Genomic DNA, 9,004 nt, shown 5'->3' with positions numbered 1-9,004 from the left:
CGTGCACGTAATGTACGATAAGGAATTAATGTATCGGATCCTTTATCATTATATTCTAGACAACCATAAAATATCACATACTCTATTAAAAAGTAATTAAAATATCATATTTAAACATACACATAATTCGACCCATAATACTATTAGCTAATTTCAATTTCCTCAATCGTAGCCAAGGGTAATCCCAGACTCATAGTAGTGTAACATCATAGATTTACATTCGATTACATACTCGACTTTCTTATATGTTTTTATGTTTTATTTTAAATCATCATTATGTGAGAAATAAAATTGAAATCAAATATAATCTATGATGATCATACTACATGAATTGTTCTTGGCTATAAAAGTGAAAGTAAATAGCGTCAATGTGGTCAAATTGTAATTGTAGATTTAGCGATCAGTGAGTAATAAACTTACAAAATATTTAAGGTTATTTTTCGATCATAGGTTCATTTTTAAGTTTGTACAAGTCATTATGACATTAATTTTATGGTTTGGTAAGACGTCACATATCCATAAAGTTGATAATTGTTTAATGTCATGTGTGTAATTTATATTCAATTAAACTTTCATTTTCAAACGTCTAGCAACCATGTCCCATGTTTATTTATTTATTTATTTACTTTTAATATTTAAACATATAACCATGTATTTTTCAAAAGAGAAGCACTGTAATTAAAATTCAAGAATACGAGCCAACTCCAACTACATGCCGGATTGAGTTAAACGTATTAGATAAATTGAACAAGTATGGTCGTCCCTTGTTGGAATATACTATTAAATCTAAATTGAGTTTATCCGCTAAAAAACTAATGTAGAGCTTGTTATGAATTCTTCATGGTGGCTTCAAACGGGTAATTTTCTCCCCACCTACGAATCACATACTACTTGGTGTTTATAGGTCAACCTAACCTGTCATGAACCACGATTCTCCACTTTTAATAATAACCTGTTTAATATACTTCACCGTCAAATTTACAAGTAAACAGATCAAAATTGTCACTTGACTGATACAATTTTCGGCCCGATTTTCATTACATCTAATCCTCTAATGTTGTCATCTCAATATCCAAAATTTCCAAAACTTTCAAGATTTCTTGATACTCAAAATGGCTCTTATCTTCCATAACAAATGCATGAAGCATTCCATTCACTTCCACAACACTATTACCAGCCACTTTCTTTATCCCACTTTTCTTCATTACATTCCTCACATTAGCAACTTCATCCCACTTTCTTAACTTAGCATAAAAATTAGAAATCAAAGCATAAACCCCAGTATCAACATCCGGGTTCAACTCCAAAATCTTCTTAACCACCATTTCCCCTATCAAAAACTTTCCATGGTTATAACATCCAGACAAAAGCGCAACCCAAAACGCTAACCCTGGTTCGGTTTTCATCGAGTTTAACTAGATCATAAGCCTCTTCAACGTGCCCCCCACGCACCAAAAGATCAGCCATACACGCATAATGTTTATCACCCGGCTCAATGTTATATTTATAAACCATATGTTTGAACCATAACCTTCCTTCTTGTACTAACCCTGCATGACTTAACGCTGACATCAACGAAGCAAAAGTTGTATGGTCCGGTTTCGTTTTTGCTTCTAACATGTAATAGAAAACTTTTAGCGCTTCGTTCCCATGCCCGTGTATCCCGTAGCTAGCAATCATCGCGTTCCACATTATTAAATCTTTTTTAACCATTTTATCAAACAGGCAGCGTCCGTAACAAAGTGAACCGCATTTCGAGTATGCATCGATCAACGCTGTACCTAGAATCTGATCAAAAGCTACGGTCTTTATCGCATACCCGTGTAATGATTTAGCTAGTTTTAAAGATACGGTTTGTGAACAAGCTAAAAGTGCACCAACAATGGAAGCCAAATCCGGTTTGAACCCGAAAGTTTGCGTGTTTACTAATAAATCAAACACGTTACCAGCAAGCCCGTTTTGCGCATAACCAGAAATCAAGGCACTGCAAGCAACTATATTCTTGTGATCCATTGTTTTGAATACTCGAGACGCAAGCTCTATGTTACTAGTTTTAGCATACATATCTATTAAACTAGTTTGAACAACAACATCCATTGCAAGAAGACGTCTTCGTATAACATACGCATGAACCGAAAGACCTAACTTTACATTTACAACATTAGCACAAGCCTGAACCAAACCCAATATCACAACTCTATCCCCCACAATATTTTCCATTCGCATAAACCGATACATATCTATCGCTTCCCAACCCCTCCCGCATTGTGCAAACCCCGTAATCATCGTAGTCCACGACACAACGTCTCGTTTAGGCATTTCATCAAACACCTTCAACGCATCATCCATTTCGACAACCTTCGCGTATAAATTCAACACCGAAGACGCGACAAACACGTCGTCCTTATACCCGCACTCGACCGCACGCTTTCGTATCTTTTCTCCCAAATCCAAGTTCATTAAACTTGTGCAGGCTTTTATTGCCAGTGTAAAAGTGGAGCTGTCAGGTTTAATTTCAGTCAAATTAAGTTCATGGTAAAGGCTAATTACTTCATTGGGGCAATTGTTACGAGAGTATGCGGTTATTATGGCGTTCCAAAGGTCCAGTTTTCTGTTGGGCATTTGGTCGAACACCTTGTGGGCATGTTTGATATTACCAGTTCTTGCAAAGGATGATATGAGCTGTGTGGTGTACCTGCTGTTGGTGATGTACCCGGTTATTATCAGTAAAGCATGGATCTTTGAGACAGATGATGCGTGTTTACAACTGAGGAATAAGGATTTGATGTTCTTTTGGTAAAACATTCATGTATGGTTTAATAATATGAATGTTTATGAACCATGAAGTGTACATAACATGTCAACTTGTTTGATGTATTTAAGTGAGCTTGGCAATCAAAACATGATTATTTTTATGTCTGTGTTCGTGTCAATAATCTCATTGTTAAAAATCACTGCCAAGAAGAAAAAAAAACAGTTTTTAGAAATCAATGACAAAAGAAATCATATGACATAATTAAGGCTAATTCACTAAACTATCCTATATACATCATAATCAAACTAATGAAATAATTAATAATCAAGTAAATGCATAACCAATAATACAAATTGAAAATCAAACTTTGAAGCCACTTATTTTTTCATTTTCAAGAGTATAATAAATTTTCTAGTAACTTATTATATGGGAAGGGGTGATGGATAATTGTGTGAGCGTGTAAATTCGTGTTTTCAGTTTACACCTATTTATTTTATCATTTTTAAGAATATAATAAGTCACATTTTCCTTCCTTTTCATCTTATACTAGAAGAAAAAACCCAAAAACTTTCAAATTAAGAGAACTGAAGCTATAAAACCCATTTCTAAACCCAAAGTTATGCTCCGCCCTTGTACATGAGCGAAGCTAGAATAACAAGACTCGAAAGAGAAAAAAGATCATTAACAGATTAAGCAATAACAGGGTAGTTATTCAAATTTAACTAATGTTATTCAATCAAAAGATTACAACAAGAAGTTTAATCGATTAATTTCTCGGTCCATTTATGTTTAGATTACATTTTTAAAATTATTCTGAATTCTTCTTGAAGGCAAATAAAACCTTATAATCACCTTTAATAATTTCTCAAAATCTGCTTCAATTTTGATATAGATTAGTAAAATTAATCACTTAATAATCACCTGTAACAATCTCACTCAATATCCATTTCGGTTCATGTGCATTGAGGACCTTTGTGTAAATTTTTATACTTATGGGCTAAACGTGTAATATAGATAAAATAGAAGGACCATAGTTGGTTAACTCTAAGAACTTATAAGGAGATTTTTACAATGATGTTTTTGTTATGAATTATTGGTGGATGCATGAATTATTGGTGGATGACACAATTGTCAAACACCTTTATTCACACGAACACTTAAGTGAAAATTGAATAGTTTAGATTGTCGGTATTTTACTTTTTGCACAGTAGTTTTTTTTTCCTTATAAATAGAATGATTTGAACGAAGGTTGATATCCAGTAAAAAATTCTCATATTCTCATATTTCCTTGTTTCTTGAAGTTCATATATTATAAGCTTGTTAAAGTTTGGGCTAATATCACAACACGTTATCAGCACGAGCCGCTTGTATCCTAACCAAGAAAGGTAATAGACACAAAGGTATCTACATAAGCATCATAAACACTTCTTTAATTATGTACATTAGATATATATCTATGCATATACATATACTAACTAATATACTGAGTAATAGCAATAATGTGTATAAACATTGTTATTAAAATTTGATAACTGTTTTAGAAGTTAGATTTATTTACACTAACAATTCTATTCTTATTATTGTGCATACTAATTATATATATTTTATAAAATAAACTGTATTTAATATCTTATTTATTATCTTACTTTAAAATAATTAATATTATATATTATATATACACACACACACACAAACGGTAATATAACCGTTATAAACGGGTTATAAACCTCCACTATAAATAACCAATCATTAACCCCATTTCATTTACAACAAACATTCTTCTTATTAAATTTATCCAAGATAAAATTCTCAAAATGATTCACCCGGTTTTGATGTTGGTCACTATAATGCTTATACTACTTCTCATTCTAATTTTTAATCTCCCATCTGAAGATTTCGGCATTTTCTTTTTCTTTTATATGTTTATAGCTCTACCAATGTATTGTATCTCATTGTTGATTGATATATATGGATTCTAATATTTATCTTATTATTTGCTCTATTATGTTTAGCAACAAAATGTCAAATATAGCAAAACTCGAATTCCCAGCACTCAACATTTCTGGAGAAAATTATATGTCTTGGACAGCAAATGTCAAAAGACATTTAAAATCTATGGATGTGCTAGACGCAATCCAAGAATACAATGATTGCTCTGACCAGGATAAAGCAAGAGCTGATGTTTTCATCCATAAACATATTGATGAATTGCTACAGCATGAGTATTTTAATTATGATAACCCATATATGATATGGGAAGATTTGAAAAGCAGATTCGGTCATCTAAAGGAAGTTTTACTTCCTACTTCTAGAGATGAATGGAACAGTCTTAGGTTCCAAGATTTTAAGAGGGTAAATGATTACACCTCTGCTTTATACCGAATTTGTTCAAAGCTAGAATTTTGTGGGTATCCTGTAACAGAGGAAGAAAAGTTAGAGAAAACTTTCTCCACGTTTCATGCATCAAATATAAACTTGCAAACACATTATCGTTTGCAGAATTTTAAGAGATACTCTGATCTAAATGCATTACTCCTTGTAGCAGAGAAAAATAATGAATTATTGATGAAAAATCATCAATCTCGTCCCACGGGTTCATTAGCAATACCAGAAGCACATGTTGCTCACAAAAGTTCTCATAAAAATTCTGATCATAAATGGGAACAAAGCCGAGGACGAGGCCGTGGACGTGGACGTGGTCATTTTGACAAAAGGCATTTTAACGATTGTAAGCATCCATTCAAATGGAACAATAACTCTTACGGTCGTGGTCGTGGCCGTGGTCGTGGTCGTAACCAGAGAGCCAATAATTATCATGTCCCACACAATACCAATTCCAACCACCAAAATAAATGGAATGAAGCTGGTAGGTCCGAAAACAATGGCACTTCATGTTTTAGATGTGGAAGTACAAACCACTGGGCAAAGGCTTGTCGCACAGCTCCACATCTGTGTGAACTGTACCAAGCCTCTCTAAATGGAAAAGAGAAAGAAGTGAACCATGTTGATAACTTTAATAATATCAATGCTGAGCTGAGCGTTGAAGACTTTGGGGTGGAATTTTGAAACAAAGTTGCTTGACTATTATAATTAGATGCAATTATTAAGTGTGTTCTCATTATCTTTAATTATGTAGTTTCTCTTTCATGTACTACTTGTGTTTCAATTAAATAAAGTTCTTATTAAAATATCATATGTCTTCGTTATACACTTATTTTTTTTTCTTAATATTTTTCAAGATTTAAAATGAAAATCACCGGAGCACAAGATCAAACAAATGAAGAAGATATATGTATAGCGGATAGTGGAGCCACGCATACTATACTTAGATCTAAAAAATATTTTTATAAACTGAAACCAACAAAAGGGATCATCAATACAATATCAGGTCCTACAAACTTGATAGAAGGAGTGGGAAAAGCTAATTTAGCATTACCAAATGGTACAAAGCTCAAAATAGAAAATGCTTTATTTTCCCCAAAATCAACAAGAAATTTGTTGAGTTTCAGAAACATATATCATAATGGATATGATACTCAGTCAAGGACTGTCAGTAATAAAAAATATTTGCATATCATAAGCAAAGATCAAATATTGGAAAAATTGCCAATGCTCCATTCTGGTTTGCATTATACATATATAAATGTGCCTCAAGCACATATGGCAGTCAAAGAAAATTGTTGCGATTCTGGTATCATAAACTTATGGCATGACAGGATCCACAATGATGAAAAGGATCATTGAAAATACACATGGGCATCCACTGAAAGGTCAAAAGATCCACAAAATAGATAAAATGCCTCAATGTACATCTTGTTCTCTTGAAAAATTAATTACAAGGCCTTCGCCATTAAAAGTAGATAAAGAAACACCAATGTTTCTTGAAAGAATTCAAGGTGACATATGTGGACCAATTCATCCACCATGTGGACCATTTAGATACTTCATGGTCTTAATAGACGCATCCAGCAGATGGTCTAATATCTCTTTATTATCGACTCGTAATGTTGCTTTTGCAAAATTTCTTGCTCAAATTATCAAATTACGTGCACATTTTCCGGATTATACCATTAAAAGAGTAAGGCTTGATAATGCGGGAGAATTTACATCACATGCTTTTGATAATTATTGCATGTCTGTGGGGATTGTTGTAGAACACCCTGTTGCTCATGTACACACACAAAATGGCTTAGCCGAGTCGTTGATCAAACGCCTACAGCTAATAGCTAGACCATTAATAATGAAGACAAAACTCCCTGTTTCTATTTGGGGTCATGCAATTATGCATGCTGGATCATTAATCCGCGTGAGACCAAGTGCAAATCATAAATACTCTCCCACACAACTTGTTTCTGGAAATGAGCCAAATATCTCTCATCTTAGAATTTTTGGTTGTGCTGTGTATGTTCCTATTGCACCACCACAACGCACAAAAATGGGTCCCCAAAGAAGGTTGGGAATATATGTTGGATATGAAACATCTTCCATCATAAGATACCTTGAACCTTTAACAGGTGATGTATTTACAGCACGTTTTACTGATTGTCATTTTAACGAGACAATGTTCCCGACATTAGGGGGAGAGATGAAAAAACAAGAAAGAGATATATCATGGTGTGTGCCATCATTGTTACACCTAGACCCAAGATCAAAACAAAGTGAGACAGAGGTTCAAAAAATAATACATCTACAAGAAATTGCAAATCAGTTACCTGATGCATTTACTGATATAAACAGGGTCACTAAATCTCATATACCAGCTGCTAATGCTCCAGCTCGAGTTGAGATTCCAAGCAAGCAAAACCATAATAATGCACCTTATGAATCTCAAAAACGTTTAAAACGTGGAAGGCCAATCGGTTCAAAGGATAAAAATCCTCGAAAAAGAAAGAGTTCTGAGAAGGATACTGACCCTAAGGAAGGAATGATTGACAAAACCTTCCCTCAGGAAAGAATAAATGATATAACATTTCCTTAGGAAGAAATAAATGATTCCAATAAAGAATTGTCAATAAACTATGGTAAATCACATATAATGTGGGATCGAGATGAAATGGAAAATATTGATGATATATTTTCTTATTCTGTGGCAAGCGATATCATGGAAGAAAATGATGACCCTGAACCAAAATCTGTAGATGATTGTAAAAATCGACAAGATTGGAACAAATGGAAAGATGCTATGCAAGCTGAATTAAACTCACTAAACAATCGAAAGGTTTTTGGACCTATTGTCATTACACCAAAGTCAATGAAACCTGTAGGATATAAATGGGTTTTTGTGAGAAAACGAAATGAGAAAAATGAAGTTACAAGATATAAAGCAAGACTTGTAGCTCAAGGTTTTTCTCAGAGGCCAGGAATTGACTATGAAGAAACGTATTCTCCTGTCATGGATGCTATTACGTTTAGATATTTAATCAGCTTAGCAGTCTCTAAAAATTTAGAGATGCGTCTTATGGATGTTGTCACAGCTTACTTGTATGGATCACTAGATAGTGACATCTATATGAAAATTCCCGAAGGATTTAAACTCCCCGATGCAATAAGCTCAAAGCCTAAGGAAATGTATTCCATCAAATTACAAAGATCCTTGTATGGACTGAAACAATCTGGAAGGATGTGGTACAATCGTTTGAGTGATTATTTGATAAGCAAAGGATACACAAATAATCTTATTTGTTCATGTGTCTTCATCAAGAAGACAACATCAGCATATGTGATCATAGCTGTGTATGTTGACGATCTAAATTTAATTGGGACACAAAAAGAAATTAATGAAGCAATTGCTCTTTTAAAGAAAGAATTCGAAATGAAAGATCTTGGAAAAACCAAATATTGTCTTGGTTTACAAATTGAGCATATGCATAATGGGATACTTGTGCATCAGTCAACTTATACTGAGAAACTCTTAAAACGTTTCAATATGGACAAAGCAAATCCTTTAAGCACACCGATGGTTGTTAGATCACTCAATGTTGACAATGATCCATTTCGTCCTTGCGAAGATAATGAAGAGATTCTTGGTCCCGAAGTACCATACCTCAGTGCAATTGGAGCCCTTATGTATCTTACTAACTGTACAAAACCTTACATTTCTTTTGCAGTTAATTTATTGGCAAGATTTAGTTCATCCCCTACTAAAAGACATTGGAATGGCATTAAACATATTTTTCGGTATTTAAAAGGAACTGTTGATTTAGGTTTATTTTATCTTAACGATTCAAAAGAAGGGTTAGTTGGTTATGC

At 33.6% G+C, this 9,004-nt stretch overlaps 1 pseudogene; it reads right to left on the bottom strand.

Moving 5' to 3' along the window:
• Positions 1 to 991: 991 nt before the first annotated feature.
• LOC143567369 (putative pentatricopeptide repeat-containing protein At3g25060, mitochondrial pseudogene) lies at positions 992 to 2,807 on the bottom strand (annotated as a pseudogene).
• Positions 2,808 to 9,004: the final 6,197 nt, after the last annotated feature.

This window comes from Bidens hawaiensis, unplaced genomic scaffold (genome assembly GCF_021521415.1).
Source record: "Bidens hawaiensis isolate Kalapana, Puna unplaced genomic scaffold, B.hawaiensis_p1.1 tig00023395_1, whole genome shotgun sequence".
Classification (NCBI taxonomy): Eukaryota; Viridiplantae; Streptophyta; class Magnoliopsida; order Asterales; family Asteraceae; genus Bidens; species Bidens hawaiensis.
The sequence above is the reverse complement of the archived record's forward strand: the minus strand, read 5'-3'. Positions and strand labels throughout refer to the sequence as shown.